The following is a 17,589-nucleotide window of genomic DNA, read 5'->3' on the forward strand; positions in this document are numbered from 1 at the left end:
AGAAGAGGAGATAACACAGGCTCAGAGATCCTCCTTAGGGAGTGAGCAGTGTGAGCCACATATTGTGCACCCCATCCCTGGAGTCCAACAGAAGGAGGACAAGTTTCCTTGGCTAGATGAAAAACCAGTGGGGCTATAAGAAATCTAGACTCCACTCATAAAAGAGCACACACATGCTTGCTTACACTCAAAACAAGGTGGAGAGGGCAGACTGAAAGTACCTGGTACACTGGCCAATTTCGGTGACTATCCCAGCACATGCCCCAGGGACAAGGGCTGACATGGCTGAGAATAGTATGCAATTATGAGGATCCAAGCCATTTCAGACCCATTATGGCATCTGAATGGGGTAGGGAATATATCTCCAGCATCTAAGGAAAAGTCCAGGACTCTGACTGGGGCCAAGAATGCCACAGCCTATGCCTAACCCACACAAAGCACCCACTCCATCCTCTCTTGCTTCAGCATTATTCCCATCTGGAACAAGGGGGCCAGTGCTGAGAGGGGGCAAATCACACACTTAGAATAGAGCCATCACAGACCCAAACCTCAGGGCTTCTGATACAGCACCCTAGGACCTGACCCAACCCCAATAGAGCAGTGTTGGCCACTGAGCACAGGAGAAGCCCCAGCTCACATAGCTCTGGCCCAGCTCCTCCACCCCCAGCCTTGACTCCTACCAAGGTGATAGATGCCAGCACACCCTGGGGGAAAACATGGCTGTGCTCATATCAGATTTAGCTCTCCTACCAAAGCCACAGGGCAAAAACAGACTATATAGGGACACTCCCACAAGGACACTCCTTCAAGACACTGAAAAGGCCACTGTTTCACCTAATTTCATAGACAGGAAAAAATAAGCACAATAAGAAGGCAGAGAAATTTATTTCAAATAAAAGAACAAGAGAAAACAACCAATGAAAGGGAAAAAATAATTACCAGATAAACAGTTACTAATTAAAGCATTACTAGTAAGAATGTTAACTCAATTTGGAAAAAGAACAGGCAAACACAATAAAAATTTTGGAGTTCCTGTCGTGGCACAGTGGTTAACGAACCCAACTAGGAACCATGAGGTTGCGGGTTTGATCCCTGGTGTTGCTCAGCAGGTTAAGGATCCAGCATTGCCGTGAGCTGTGGTGTAGCTCACAGACACGGCTCAGATCCCTTGTTGCTGTGGCTCTGGTGTAGGCTGGCGGCAACAGCTCCAATTAGACCTCTAGCCTAGGAAACTCCATACACTGCGGGAGCGGCCCTAGAAAAGGCAAAAAGACAAAAAAAAAAAACAAAAAAAAAAAAAACAAAAAAAAAAAACCACAGTAAGAATTTAACAAGGAACTAAAAATACAAAAAAAAAAAAAGCCAGACAAAACTGAAGAATATAATAATTGAAATTAAAAACACACTAGAAGAAATTAATATTAGACTAGGTGATAACAAAGAAAGTGTAAGTGATCCAAAGATAGAGTAAGAGAAATCACCCAATCAGAACAGCCAAAAAAAAAAAAAAAATTGGAAAGGATTAAGATGGCGGAATAGAAGGACTGGACCTCAAATACTCTCCCCTAAAAACAACAAAATTCACAACTAAAGGCTGAGCAATCTCCACCCAAATGGATCAGAAACCTTAAAAAAGATATCCTACTCTAGAAGAAATAGAGGAGGCCACATCAAGAGGTAGGAGGGGCGATTTCGAGATATAAACAACCCCATACATCTGGGGTGGGAAGCTCCACAGACTGAAAACTAACTGGTTCACAGAGACTCACTTACAGGAGTGAGAGCTCTGAGCCACACATCAAACCCTCACGTGCGGGGATCTGGCACTGGGAGAAAGAGCCCTGGACCATCTGGCATTGAAGGCCAGTGGGGCTTGTGTGCAGGAGCTCCACAGGACTGGGGGAAACGGAGACGCCATTCTTAAAAGATGCACACAGACTTTCACATGCACTGAGTCCCGGGGTAAAGCAAAGTCTCCAAGGGAATCTGGGTCAAACCTGACTGCAGTTCTTGGAGGACATCCTGGGAAAACAGGGGTGAATGTGGCTTGTTGTGAGGGAAGGACATTGAAAGCAAAGCTCTTGGGAATATTCAGCAGCATGCCTTTCTCTAGAGGTGGCCATTTTGGGAAAATCTGGCCCCACCAATAAGTCAGTGCTGAGAAGCCCCAGGGCAAACAACAATCCAGATGGGATCACAGCCCCACCCCTCAGTAAACGGGCTACCTAAAAACCCCTCAAGCACACAGCTGCCTCTAATCCCATCCAGAGACAAAGCCCCACCCACCAGAGGGATTAGAATCAGCTCCACCTACCAGTGGGCAGGCATCAGCTCCTCCCATCAGGAAGCCTACAGCAAGCCCGCATACCAACTTCAGCCACAAGGGGGGCAGACATCAGAAGTAAGAGAGGGTACAACTCTATTATCTGTAAAAAGGTCACCACGCCAAAAACCTATAAAAATGAAAAGACAGAGAACTATAACTCAGATGAGGGAGAAAGGAAAAACCCCAGAAATTCAGCTAACCAATGAGGAGATTCTCAGCATCCAGGAAAAAGATTTTAGGTTGTTGATGCTAAAGATGATGCAAGACATTGGAAATAAACTGGAGGCAAAGATGGATAACTTACAGGAAACACTGAGCAAAGAGATACGAGATACAAAACTTAAGAAAAGATGCAAAATAAAATAACTGAAATAAAAAATTCATCAGAAGCAGCTAACAGCAGAATACAGGAGGCAGAAGAACAAATAAGTGAGGTGGAGGACAGATAAGTGGAAATTACAGATACAAAACAGAAAAGAGAAAAAAGATTGAAAACAAATGAAGAGAGTCTCAGAGAACTCTGGGACAATGTGAAACGCACCAACATCCATACTATACGGGTGCCAGAAGGAGAAGAGAGAGAGAAGGGGACAGTAAAAACATTCCAAGAGATAATAGCCAAAAACTTCCCTAACATGGGAAAGGAACCACTCACTCAAATCCACAAGCACAATGAGTACCACATAAAATAAACCCAAGGAGGAATACACTGAGACACATGTTAATCAAACTGACCAAAATTAAAGACAAAGAGAAAATCTGGAAAGCAGATAGGGAAAAGAAACAAATAACATACAAGGAAACCCCAGTAGGGTTATCAACAGATTTTTCAGCAGAAACTCTGCAACCCAGAGGGAGTGGCATGATATACTTCACGTGACAAAAGGAAAAAACCTCCAACCAAGATTACTCTACCCATCAAGGCTCTCATTCAGATTTGAAGGAGAAATAAAAACCCTCACAGATAAACAAAAGTTGAGAGAATTCAGCAACACTAAACCAGACTTACAACAAATACTAAAGGAACTTCTCTAGGTAGAAAAGAAAGAACAACAGGAAACAAAAATACCACAAATGACAAGGCTCACCAGTAAAGGTATATATACAGTGAAGATATGAAATCATCCATGCATGATTATACCACCAACATCAGAAATCATGAGAAGAGGTGGGTACAAATGCAGGACACTGGAAATGAACTTGCAATTAGGAGAAAAACAGCTTAAAACAATCTCATATACATATAGACTCATATCAAAACTTCAGAATAACTGCAAACCAAAAATCTACAACTGATACTCAAACAAGGAGTCTCTGGAGAAGAAATATATCTCATAGTAAATAAGTACATAATCCACCATGAAGGGGGTCATTTGACATCATTCTTGGAATGCTGAAGTCTTCTTATATATCTGATTCTGATTTCCTCTCCATCAAAGAATTTATGATAATTATACTTAAATAATGCCACTGTACAATTAAATAATACAGTTCTACAATTGTATTATTAATAACCATTTCTCTCCATGGTACAATGTAAGGTCTATGATGTCTAGTTTATCACATCACCTAGAATGGTGTAATGCCTATATTGAAGAATCAATAAGATGTAACAAATTGTGAGGACATATTTATATAGTTACACTGTTTTTTAACCAATTTATGCATTTTATATTTTACTTATTTTCAGAGGGTTTATTATTTTTGTTATTCTTACCAGTTGTTATTCTTTTTATTATGCTATATAAAATATTTAATGGTATATAAGGCTTTCTTTTTTATAAACTTTAGTTGCATAATATACACAATTTTAATATAATGCTAATTTTTAAGGAAAAAAATGAAATAGATAATACTAAATATTAAAGATGAAAGCCATACAAAATGGGATAAAGTACAGAATAAATTTCCTTTTGTCTCAGCATATTTTCCATTCCACTTCTCCAGAGGGAGTCACTTAATCTCTTTCTTAAGATCCATGATATAATAATCTGTGTGAATGTAATTGTGTTTAAATATATGTATTTTATTCTGTAAAAAAAAAATTTGGCTGTACCCACAGCATATGGAAGCTCCTGGGTTAGGGACTGAATCCAAGCCACGACTGTGACCTACACCTCAGCTGAGGCAATGCTGGATCCTTAACCCACTGTGCTGAGCTGGGGATCAAACCCATGCCTCAGCAATGACCTGAGCCACTGCAGAAACAACACCAGATCCTTAACCTACTGCTACACAGTAGCAACTCCTTAATGAGTATAGTTTAAGGGATCTATGAAACAAGATTAAACATTCCCAGAAGAAAAGAGAAATGGGGTTGAAAATATATTTGATAAAATTATGCCTGAAAATTTCTCAAACCTGAAGAAAAAAACACATATATAGGTACAGGAAGTACAGAGGATCTCAAGACGAATCCAAACAGGCACACACCAAGACATGTAATTAAAAGTCAACTTATATGAACCCCAGCATAAACCTACAACAGAAACACAAAAACAAGAGAGAATGGAACACAAGCACACCAGTAAAGAAAATAATCAAATCACAAGGGAAAAAAACTAAAAGAAGAAAAGAATTAAAAAAACAACCAGGAAACAATATCAAAATGACAAGTACAAACCTCTCAATAATTACTTTAAATGTGCATGGATTAAATGCCCCAATCAAAATACGGAGGATGACTGAAGGGATTTAAAAAATAAAAAAGACAATATAACTGTTGCTTATAAGAGAGTCACTTCAGAGCTTTTAAAGACACACATTTTTAAAGAGGAGATGGAAAAAGCTATTTCATGCAAATGGAAATAACAAGAAAGTGGGGATAATAATGATTAAATCAGACAAAACAGGAGTTCCTATAGTGGCTCTGAACCTGTTGTCTCTGTGAGGATTTGGGTTCAATCCCTTGCTTCACTCAGTGGGTTAAGGATCCAGCACTGCCACAAGCTGTGGCATGGGTCACAGATGCGGCTCAGATCCAGTGTTGCTGTGGCTGTGGCACAGGCCTGCAGCTGCAGCTCCGATTCCCTCCCTGATGTGGGAACTTCCATATGCTGCTGGTTTGACTGTAAAAAGAAAAAAAAAAAGCTAGACAAAATAGACTTTAAAACAAAGTTTATAACAAAAGACAAAGAAGGACATTATATACGATAAAGAGATCAATATAAGAGGAGGATATAACACTTGTTAACATATATGAAACTAATATAGGAGCACCTAAACATAGAGAGCAAATATTAACAGACATAAAGGGAAAAACTGTCTATAATGCAATAATAGAAGGGTACTTTAACATCCCACTTACATGAATGGACAGATCACCCAGACAGAAAATCAACAAGAAAACAGCAGTCTTAAATGACACATTAGACCAGTTGTATTTAAAAGATATTCACAGGGTGTTCCTGCTGTGGCACAACAGGAATGATGGTGTCACTGCAACACCAAGGACACAGGTTCAATCCCCAGCCAGCCACAATGGGTTAAAGGATCCAGCATTGCCACAGCTGCAGCATAGTTCACAACTACAACTTGGATCTAATCCCCAGAAACTCCATATGCTGTGGATCAGCCAAAAAAGAAAAATAAATAAATAAATAAATATGAATAAATAAATTAAAAATATCCACAGGATATTCCTCCCCAAATCAGAAGAATGCACATTCTCCTTAAGTGCACAATGAACATTCTCCAGGATACAAGTCTACAAATAACAAATGCTGGAGAGGGTGTAGAGAAAAGGGAACCTCCTACACTACTGGTAGGAATGCAAACTGGTACAACCACTATGGAAAACAGTATGGATTTTCCTTAGAAAACTAAATATAGAACTACCATATGATCAAGCAATACCAACTCCTGCACATATATCCAGACAAAACTACAATTCAAAAATATACGTGCACCCCTATGTTCATTGCAGCACTATTCACAATAGCCCAGACATGGAAACAACCTAAACGCCCATCAACAGATGAATGGATTAAAAAGATGGAGTATATATACACAATGATACCAGTCAGACATAAAAAGAATGAATGCTATTTGAAGAAATGTGCATCAAACTAGAGATTCTCATACTAAGTAAAGTGGGTCAGAAAGAGAAAGACATACACCATATGATATCACTTATATGTGGAATCTAAAATATGGCACAAAAGAACCTACCTACAAAACAGGAACAGACTGACAGACATTACCAAAGGAGACGAGGGAGAAGGTGGGATGAATGTGGATTTTGGGGTTGGTAGATTCAAACAGTTACATTTAGAATGGATGAGCAATGAGGTCCTACTGTACAGCACAAGGAACTATACCCAATATCTTGAGATAGAACATGATGGAAGACAGCATAAAAAAGAAGTTGTATATATATATATATATATATATATATATATATATATATATATATATACACCATATATATGTAAGATTGGTTCACTATGCTGTACAGCAGAAATTGGCACAACACTGTATATCAACTATACATTAATTTAAAAAAAAAGGATGAAGAGGAGGACGAGATAAGGATGGCACAATAGAAGGGCTGGAGCTCAACTTCTCTCCTAAAAACAACAAAATTACAACTAAATGCTGAGGAATCTTCAACCAAATGAACCAGAAACTTTCAAAAATATATCCTACTCCAGAAGACAAAGAGGAAGCCATATCAATCACCTCCAGAAAAAAGACTTTAGACTGTTGATGCTGAAGATGATGCAAGATGTTGGGAAAAAACTGGAATCAAAGATGGATAACTTACACGAAACACTGAGCAAAGAGATACAAGATACAAAACTTAAGAAAGAAAAGATGCAAAATACAATAACTGAAATAAAAAATTCATCAGAAGCAGCTAACAGCAGAATACAGGAGGCAGAAGAACGAATAAGTGAGGTGGAGGACAGATAAGTGGAAATTACGGACGTGGAACAGAAAAGAGAAAAAGGATTGAAAACAAATGAAGAGAGTCCCAAAGAATGCTGGGACAATGTGAAACGCACCAACATCCATATTATAGGGGTGCCAGAAGGAGAAGAGAGAGAGAAGGGGACAGTAAAAATATTCCAAGAGATAATAGCCAAAAACTTCCCTAACATGGGAAAGGAACCACTCATTCAAATCCAGGAAGCACAACAAGTACCACATAAAATGAACCCAAGGAGGAACACCCCAAGACAAAATAATCAAACTGACCAAAATTAAAGACAAAGAGAAAACCTGGAAAGCAGCTAGGGAAAAGAAATTACATACAAGGGAATCCCAATAGGGTTATCAGCAGATTTTTCAACAGAAACTCTGCAGGCCAGAAGGGAGTGGCATGATATACTCAACGTGATGAAAGGAAAAAACCTCCAACGAAGATGGCTTTACCCATCAAGGCTCTCATTCAGATTTGAAGGACAAATCAAAAGCTTCACAGATAAGCAAAAGCTAAGAGAATTCAGCAACACTAAACCAGCTTTACAACAAATACTAAAGGAACTTCTCTAGGCAGCAAAGAAAAAAAAAAGGCTGCAACCAGAAACAAAAATGCCACAAATGACAAGGCTCACCAGTAAAGGTATATATACAGCAAAGATACAAAATAATCCATGCACAATAATGCCACCAAAATCAGAAATCGTGAGAAGAAGTGGCTGCAAATGCAGGACAGTGGAGATGCACTTGCAATTAGAAGATCAACAACTTAAAATAATCTTGTATATGTAAGTTTTGACTTTTTACATCAAAACTTCAGAATAACTTCAAGCCAGAAGTCTACAATTGATACACAAACAAATAAGAAAAATCAACTCAAATGCAACACGAAAGATAGCCATCAAACCACAAGAGGAGAGAACAACAGAAGAAGGGAAGACAGTAAGAACACAAACAAATCCAAAGCAATTAATAAAAAGGTAGTAAGAACATACATATCAATAATTAGCTTAAATGTTAATGGACTAAATTCCCCACCCAAAAGACACAGACTGGCTGAATGGATACAAAAACAAGACCCATATATATGCTGTCTTCAAGAGGCCCACTTCACTTCTAGGGACACATACAAATTGAAAGTGAGAGGATGGAAGAAAATAGTCCATGCAAACGGGAATCAAAGGAAAGCTGGAGGAGCAATAATTCATATTAGACAAAATAGACTTTAAAATGAAGAACATTTTAAGAGACAAGGAAGGTCACTACCTAATGATCAAAGCATCAATCCAAGAAGAAGATAGAACAATTTTAAATATCTACGCACCCAACATCAGTTCACCACAATATATAAAGCAACTGCTAAGAGCCTTAAAAGGACAAATCAACAATAACACAATAATAGTGCAGGATCTGAACACCACACTCACAGCAATGGACAGATCAACCAGACAGAAAATCCATAAGGAAACACAGGCCCTGAATGAAGCATTAAACCTGATGGACTTCATGGATATTTATAGGACGTTTCATCCAAAAGCAACAGAATACACATTCTTCTCAAGTGCACATGGAACATTCTCTAAGATGGATCATATCCTGGGCTACAAATCCAACCTCAGTAACTTGAAGAAAACTGAAATCATATCAAGCATCTTTTCCGACCACAACACTATATGACTGGAAATCAACAACAAGAAAAATACTGCAAAAAACACAAACACGTGGAGACTCAACAACATGCTACTAAACAACCAATGGATCACTGAAGAAATCAAAGAGGAAATTAAAAAATACCTCGAAGCAAATGACAACAAAGATATGACACTCCAAAACCTATGGGATGCAGCAAAAGCCGTTCTAAGAGGAAAGCTGAGAGCAATACAAGCCCACCCCAGGAAACAAGAGAAAGATCAAATAAACAAGCTAACTTTACATCTAAAGCACCTCGAGAGAGAAGAACAGACAAAACCTAAAGTTAGTAGAAGGAAAGAAGTCATTAAAATCAGAGCAGAAATCAATGAAATAGAAGCAAAGAAAACCATAGAAAAGATCAATGAAACAAAAGGCTGGTTCTTTGAAAAGATCAACAAAATGGATAAACCCCTAGCCAGACTTACCAGGAGAAAAAGAGGGAGGACTCAAATCAATCAAATTAGAAGTGAAAAAGGAGAAGTAGCAACGGACATCACAGAAATACAAAGGATCATAAGAGACTACTATATGCAACCATACGCCAATAAAATGGAAAACCTAGAAGAAATGGACAAGTTCTTAGAAAAGTACAATCTTCCAAGACTAAACCAAGATGAAATAGAAAAGATGAACGGACCCATCACAAGAACTGAAATTGAAACTGTGATTAAAAGACAAAAATCAACTCCAAATGGATTAAAGACCTCGATGTAAGACCAGACACTATCAAACTCCTAGAGGAAAACATAGGCCAAACACTCTGTGACATGAACGACAGTAACATCTTCTCAGATCCACCTATCAGAGGACTGACAACAACAACAAAAAATAAACAAATGGGACCTACTCAAACTTCAGAGTTTCTGCACAGCAAAGGAAACCCTAAACAACACAAAAAGACAATCCACAGAATGAGAGAACATCTTTGCAAGTGAATCGACTGACAAGGGATTCATCTCCAAAATTTATAAACACCTTCTGCAGCTCCATACCAAAAAAACAAACAACCCCATCCAAAAATGGGCACAAGATCTAAACAGACAAGTCTCCAAAGAAGACATACAGATGGCCAAAAACACATGAAAAGATGTTCAACATTACTCATTATGAGAGAAATGCAAATCAAAACCACTCTGAGGTACCACCTTACACCAGCCAGAATGGCCATCATCAAAATGTCTGCAAACAATAAGTGCTGGAGACGGTGTGGAGAAAAAGGAACCCTATCACGCTCTTGGTGGGACTGTAAGCTGGTGTAACCACTGTGGAAATCAGTATATACATACCTCAGAAAACTAAAAATACAACTACCATTTGATCCAACAATCCCACTCCTAGGCATCCATTCAGAGAAAACAATGACTCAAAAAGACACATGTACTCCAGTATTCACTGCAGCACTACTTGCAATAGCCAAGACATGGAAACGACCTAAATGTCCATCAATAGAGGAGTGGATCAAGAAGATGTGCTACATATACACAATGGAATATTACTCAGCCATTAAAAGGAATGAAATACTGGCATTTTTAGCAACATGGATGAACCGAGAAATCATCATGCTGAGTGAAGTCAGTCAGACAATGAGACACCAACATCAAATGCTATCACTGACATGTGGAATCTGAAAAAAGGACACAATGAACTTCTTTGCAGAACAGATACTGACTCATAGATATTGAAAAACTTATGGTTTCCCAAGGAGAGAGTTTGGGAGGTGGGGGGATATGCTGGGGATTTGGGATTGAAATGCTATAAAATTGGGTTGTGATGATCACTGTAATAAATTCATTGAGTAACATAAAAAAATGCCCCAAAAAAGTTGTACATATATACCACACATATTTTTTCTCAGCCATAAAAAAATTCTATAATGCCATTTGCAGCAACATGGAGGAAACTAGACATTCTCATACTAAGTCAAGTAAATCAGAAAAAGAAACACAGATACCATATGATGTCACTCATATGTGGAATCTAAAATATGGCACAAATGAACTTATCTACAAAAGAGAAACAGACCCACAGGCATAGAGAAACGACTTGTGGTTGCCAAAGAGGGTGGAGGAGGGAGTGGGATTAACAGGTAGTCTGGGGTTAGTAGATGCAAAGTATTACATTTAGAATAGATAAACAATGAGGTCCTACTGAACAGCACATGAAACTATATCCAATTTCTTGGGATAGAACATGATGGAAGATAATGTGAGAAAACTAATGTATATATATATATACATATAATATGTATAAAATGTATATATATATACATTTGAAATTCTTCAAATATATATACACATGAGTGCATCACTGCTGTATAGCAGAACTTGGCACAACATTTTAAATCAACTATAATTTTTAAATGAGAAAAAAAAAATCCCTCAGGATAGATCACATGCAAGGCCACAAAACAAGTCTCAAAAAATTTAAGAGGATAGATGTTATACCAAGCATTTTTCCAACCACATGAGTATAAAACTAGGGAACAATTACAGACAGAAAGAAAAATGCAGGAAAACACAAACACCTGGAGACTAAACAACATGATACACTAAAAAACCAATAAGCCAATGAAGAAATCAAAGAGGAAATCAGAAAATATCTCAAAAAATGAAAATGAAAACATACATTTCCAGAGTTCTCTTGTGTTCTAGTAGACTAAGAATCTTGCCCTGCCAATGCAGCAACTTGGGTTACTGCTGTGCTGTGGGTTTAATCCCTGGCCAGGGAACTTCCTTATGCCATGGGTACAGCCAAAACACACACACACACACACACACACACACACACACACACACACACACCTTTCTAAAACCTGTATACACAGCAAAAGAAGCTCTAAGAGGGAAGTTATAGCAATATAGGCCTACTAAATAAACAAGAAATTCTTCAAAAACAACATAACCTATCAACCAAAAAAATTAGAAAAAGAAGAATATACAAAGCCCAAAGTCAGCAAAAGGAAGGAAATAATAAAGATGATAAAGGTAAAATACAGAACAATATATACATATATATGTATGTATGTGTGTATGTGTGTGTATATATACATATACACACACACACACATATATATATATATAAAAGATCTATGAACCAAGAGATGACTTTTAAAAAAAACATAAAATTGAAAAAAAGAGGGAGGACTCAAAAGAACAAAATAAAAAATTAAAGAAGAGAAATTACAACCAACATCACATAGATACAAAAAATTATAAATAAATACAACAGTTATATGCCAACAAATTAGATAACATAGAGGAAATGGATAAATTTCTAAAACCATGCAATCTTCCAAGGCTGAACCATGAAAAAAAATAGACAGTCTGAACAGACCAATCAATAGTAGTGATATCAAGTATGCAATAATAAAAAAAAAAAAAAACTCCTAGCAAACAAAAGTCCAGGACTGAAAAGCTTTATAGGCGAATTCTGCTAAGCATATAAAGAAAAGTGAATACCTATACTTCTCAAACTATTCCCAAAAATTGAAGAGGAAGGAATACTCAAAAATTCATTCTATGTAGCTACCAAAACCAGACAAAGACATTATCAAAAAAAAAAAGTAAAATCACAGGCCAATATCTCTAATGAATATAGATGCAAAATCCCCATCAAAATATTAACAAACTGAACTCAACAATATATAAAAAGGATCATACATAATGATCAAGTGATTATAGGGATACAAGAATGGTTCAGTATCTGGAAATCAATATATGTAACACACCATATTAACAAAAGGAAGGATAAAAATCACATGATTGCTTCAATAGATGCAAAAACGTATCTGACAAAATTCAACATCCATCCATGATAAAAACTCTCATCTAATTGGGTATAGGGGAAACATATCTCAATGTAATAAAGACCATTTATTATAAACATACAAGTAACATACTCAATGATGAAAAGCTTTTTCCTTGAAAATTAGAAACAATACAAGGATGTCCACTATTACCCCTTTATTCAACACTGTATTGGAATCCTAGGCATAGGAATAAGATAAGAAAAAGAAATAGAAGGAATCCAAATTCAAAGGGAAGAAGGAAAGCTGTCACTATTTGCAGATGATACTATATATGGAAAATCCTAAAGTCTCCACCAGAAAACTACTAGAATAAATGAATTAAATAAAGTTGCAGGATACAAGATTAACATACATAAAGCTAGTGCTTTCCTATACACTAATAATGAGCTATCATAAAGAAATTAAAAAACAATCCCATTTACAACTGCCCAAAAATAACAAAAATACCTAGGAATAAACTCAAGCAAGGAGGTGAAAGATCTATACTCTGAAAACTATAAGACACTGATGAAGGAAACTGACAGTGTAAATAAATGGAAATATATCCCATGTTCATGGAAGAATTAATATTGTTAAAACATCCATACTACCCAAAATAATCTACAGATTTAATGTAATCTCTATCAAAATATTCATGACATTTTTCTCAAAACTAAAAAAAAAAAAAAATTATATGGAATCACAAAAGACCCCAAATGGCCAAGGCAATCTTAAGAAAAAAAGAACAAAACTAAAGGTATCATGCTCCTTGGCTTCAGACTATACTACAAAGCACAACAATGTGATGCTGGCACAAAAACAAACATAGGAATCAATGGAACAGAACAGAGAGCCCAGAAATAAACCCACAAAGCTATGGTCAATTAATCTACAACAAATGAAGTAAGATGGAGAAAAGATAGTCTCTTCGATTATTCATGCTGGGAAAACTGGACAGTTACATATGAAAGAATGAAACTAGACCATTTTCTCACACAAAATACAAAAATAAATTCAAAATGGATTAAACATCTATATATAAGACCAGAAACCTTAAGACTCCTAGAAGAAAACATAGGCAGAACATAAATCATAACAATATTTTTTGGATCTGTCTCATAAGGCAAAGGAAACAAAAGCAAAAATAAACAAATGAGACCTTTAATTAAATTTAAAAACTCTCTCACAGTGAAGAAAATCATTGACAAAACAAAAAGACAAACTACAAAATGGGAGAAAATATTTGCAAATTATATGACCTATAAGGGGTTAATATCCAAAATACATAAACAGTCCGTGCAACTCAACATCAAAAAACCAATCCAAAGAAATGGGCAAAACGACTGAATAGATACTTTTCCAAAAAGATATATAGATAGCCAAAAGGCACATGAAAAGATGTTCAACTTTGCTAATCATGAGAGAAATACAAATTAAAACCACAAGATACCACATCATTCCTGGGGAAGTCAAAGCCCCATTTCATTGTTGGGCTAAAAAGAAGTAAAGGAGTAGGGTCTGAAAATAAAAACATTCTCCAAAAAGGAAGAGAAAGAGTACCAACAGCCAATCAGAAAAGTGAGCAAATAACAGGGACATTTCACTGAAACAAAAATGCAAACGCTTTCAAATATGGGAGAATATTTTCAATCTTGCTCTTGAAAGCAATGCAAAGCTACACAATGATATTTTTTCACTTCTTAAATCGGCAAAATTCAAAAATTTTGATAGCAAACTGAATGATATGTGTGGTGAAATAAACAACCTCATATATTTTGCAGGTGGGAGTGCAGACTGGGGTTACTCTGTGGAGAGCAGTCTGGCAACAGCTCTAAACATGTGAAATCCTTTGACCCAATAATGCTACTTCTAGGAAGTGAGACATGGTATTTTTTAACATCAAAGGTCTGAAAACAATCTAAATGTTCCCAATAGGGGATCGAATAAATTATGGTGCAATCATACAATGGAATACTAATGCAACATTTTAAAAGAATGCAGTAGAACTGTACATTGCGACATGGAAAACTCTCCAAGATGTATTGTCAAGTTAAAAAAAAAGAAAGGTCCACAAAAGTATTTTGCTAAGCTACCACTTGCATATAAAAACATAATACATAAATAAATGCTTGTACATGGGGAGAATATGCCTGGAAGTCGGTAGCAGTGACTGCATGTGGCCAAGAAACTAAAATAAGAGGCACATAAACCATTAAAAATGTGCATGTGCACATATAAATAAAACACTTAAAGTTCGCAGAAAACGTTTACTGCAGTTCTTTTTGTATTGTAAGATTATGAATGACTTTTCTTCCTTGTAGTGTTTTGAGCTCACAAATATTCCACATTGAAAATGAACATGGCTTGAAAGAAAAAAGCAGGATTTATTTTTTCCTTCTCAGTTATCTCCACCAAACAAAAACACCTGGTCAGTTCACTCAGTAAAAACACGTCTTTTGCTTGCCTGGCTCTCCAGCAATCCTCTGCTCTCCTGCTCAGGTGTATGTTGGGGGTGAGGAGAGTTCCACTTATTGTTTTTTGCAGGTAAAGAAAGGCCTTCCCCAAATGGTGCTACTATCAGAATTAAAGACAGAGTTATTTTGGTGGCATTCTTGGCCTTAAGAGACAGGTTTCCTGTTAATACTGTTTTGACTTAGATTGTTTGGGTCTTTCCAGCGGGAGACCAGATTTAGATCAAACACACAGGATCCTCCTGCTGAAACAAGAAGGGCCTGGAACACCCAGGGAAGTCAAAGCCCCGTTTTTCAGAGGGTGGGAAACGGGTTTGGGGCTCTTTCTCTGCTGCCTTGGGAGGCCCCAGTGAAGAAAGACCTGCTTGACCGGAGCCACACAAAGCCAAGGCCACAGGGCCAGCAGCTTGGAGGTGAACGCATCCTGGGCCCCCGACAGAAGGCAGGTCCCACTCCATGGCCCTGGGCCAGGGTAAGGAAGCCCACAATGCTATATGCCAAGTATGAGTCTTGGTAGGGTTCCTGCGTGGAGCCTCCTTCTGGGTTAAGGCCTGCCACTCCTTAGCCACCAGTTAAGCTGGTAGCCAGGAAGCCTGGGAAAATGGGAGCAGAGAAAACATGAGGGAGGGTCCAACCTGGCCCCTCTGAGACTCAGTCAATAGGCAGGAAAGGATGCTAATGAAGGGCCTGGGCATCCCAGTGGGAGGCACTGAGTAGGCCTGCCTGCCCCAGCCCAGGGTAGGAGACTGAGATCCCAGTGTGGATGCACCTCTCTCTGTGAGGTGGCTCTCTGGATACCCCATCCTGGACTAGCCCCAGCCTCTGAGGCTAGTAGGAGGATACCAGCCTGGTAACCAGAGACCCCAGAGAAACTGAGTGCTCTAAGTGGGACCTACTCTTTATTCCATTTGTGGGCTCCATGTTCTCTTTGCCAGGCCTGAGGGAGTGGATGCAGCATCTGAATTTTCACGAGAAAATTCATTTTCGCTGAGTTGGTCCTGATTGACAATGAAACCTTCAAAATGGGCTTAGAGCTTGGCTACAACTAGCTGACATTTTCCTTCTGACAAAGCCAGGAGTATTTGTTTCCAAGACCTTTCCCTCTGAATCTTTGTTTGAATGTGGACCTGGGAACTGGCATCTATAGTCTCTTTCCTGATGAGATCTTAAATCATCCAAGTGACTGTGCAAAGGTGGCCTGTGCTGCCCAGCCCAGGCCTCTCATAAAAGGGTGCAACTCTTTAGCCCAGAGTCAGGAAGCTGGTGTTCATCAGCAATAAACAAACAGCCTTCCAAGGACTGAGTGCAGGTCTTTCTTCTGAGACCAGGGAAGCCTGGCCAATATGTCTTCTCTCATTGTAGATGACAAACTGTGAAGAAAAGTCTTGACATTTGGCAAAAGTTCCCCTTCCCTTGTAAAGTTAATAAAAGAAAACCATGTGTTAAAAAACGAGCTGTCCTTTTCCCTAACAATCCTGTATCCTGGGGCCACTGCTCCAAATGTCAGAGAAACATTATGCTTTAGTGAAGCAAAGAGACAAAAATAATAGAACAAGATAGAAAGAATTCAGAATTAAAAAAAAAAAAAAAAAAAGGAGTTCCCGTTGTGGCTCAGTGGCTAACGAATCCAACTAGGAACCATGAGGTTGTGGGTTCAACCCCTGGCCTTGCTCAGTAGGTTAAGGATCTGGCATTGCCATGAGCTGTGGCATAGGTTGTAGACGTGGCTCAGATGCAGCGTTGCTGTGGCTGTGGCGTAGGCCAGTGGCTACAGCTCCCATTAGACCCCTAGCCTGAGAACCTCCACATGCCAAGGGTGCAGCCCTAAAAAAGACAAAAAAAAAAAAAAGAATTCAGGAGAATGTTCCCTCAACACACATGCACATGAAAATGCCTTTTTACATTAAATAACTATGGCCTGAATTCTTTGCATTAGTGGTCCTCACTTGAGGCTCTATGCAGCATATGTACTTAAGGGGACAAATGACCCTCCCCTTAGTACAAGGGGAGACTGGATTGTCTGAAGTCCACCAGTTCACTGCCTTCCCTTTACCAGTCATTGGTTCAAGCTTAGCTATGTGACCTGAGCAGCCCAAGCAAGTTATGTCTCATAGCTACTGCTTAGAATGCTGGAAGTTTCTGCCTTTCCTTGGACATCATAGCATGGGGAGATAAAGTCTGGACCATTTTCCAATAGGAAGAAAAGAGCTCAAGACTTAAGCCCAGAGTTGGTGGGAATGTAAAATGACATAGCAGCTATAGAAAACTATGGTGGTTCCTCAAAAAATTAAACATACAGGGTTCCTGCTATGGCTCAGTGGGTTAAGAACCCAACATAGTGTCTGTGAGAACACAGGTTCAATCCCTGGTCTTGCTCAGTGGGTTAAGGA

At 38.3% G+C, this 17,589-nt stretch overlaps 1 protein-coding gene across 28 annotated transcripts in view; it reads right to left on the minus strand.

The window, feature by feature from the left end:
- Positions 1–17,589, minus strand: part of LOC102167823 (uncharacterized) — a 770,457-nt gene that overhangs the window by 595,061 nt on the left and 157,807 nt on the right. The window contains exon 6 of one of the 28 annotated variants that reach the window (XR_014827535.1): positions 2,315–2,453. The exons of the other annotated variants lie outside the window; for them this stretch is intronic. The gene's annotated coding sequence lies outside the window, so the exon portion shown is untranslated. Of the gene's footprint in view, positions 1–2,314; positions 2,454–17,589 lie in introns of those variants that run through there. 28 annotated transcript variants of the gene reach the window in all.

Source organism: Sus scrofa, chromosome 14 (genome assembly GCF_054392235.1).
Source record: "Sus scrofa isolate SSC_HxYL_T2T_F1_AM1 chromosome 14, Sscrofa_HxYL_maternal_Yorkshire_Landrace_v2.0, whole genome shotgun sequence".
In the NCBI taxonomy this organism is placed as follows: domain Eukaryota; kingdom Metazoa; phylum Chordata; class Mammalia; order Artiodactyla; family Suidae; genus Sus; species Sus scrofa.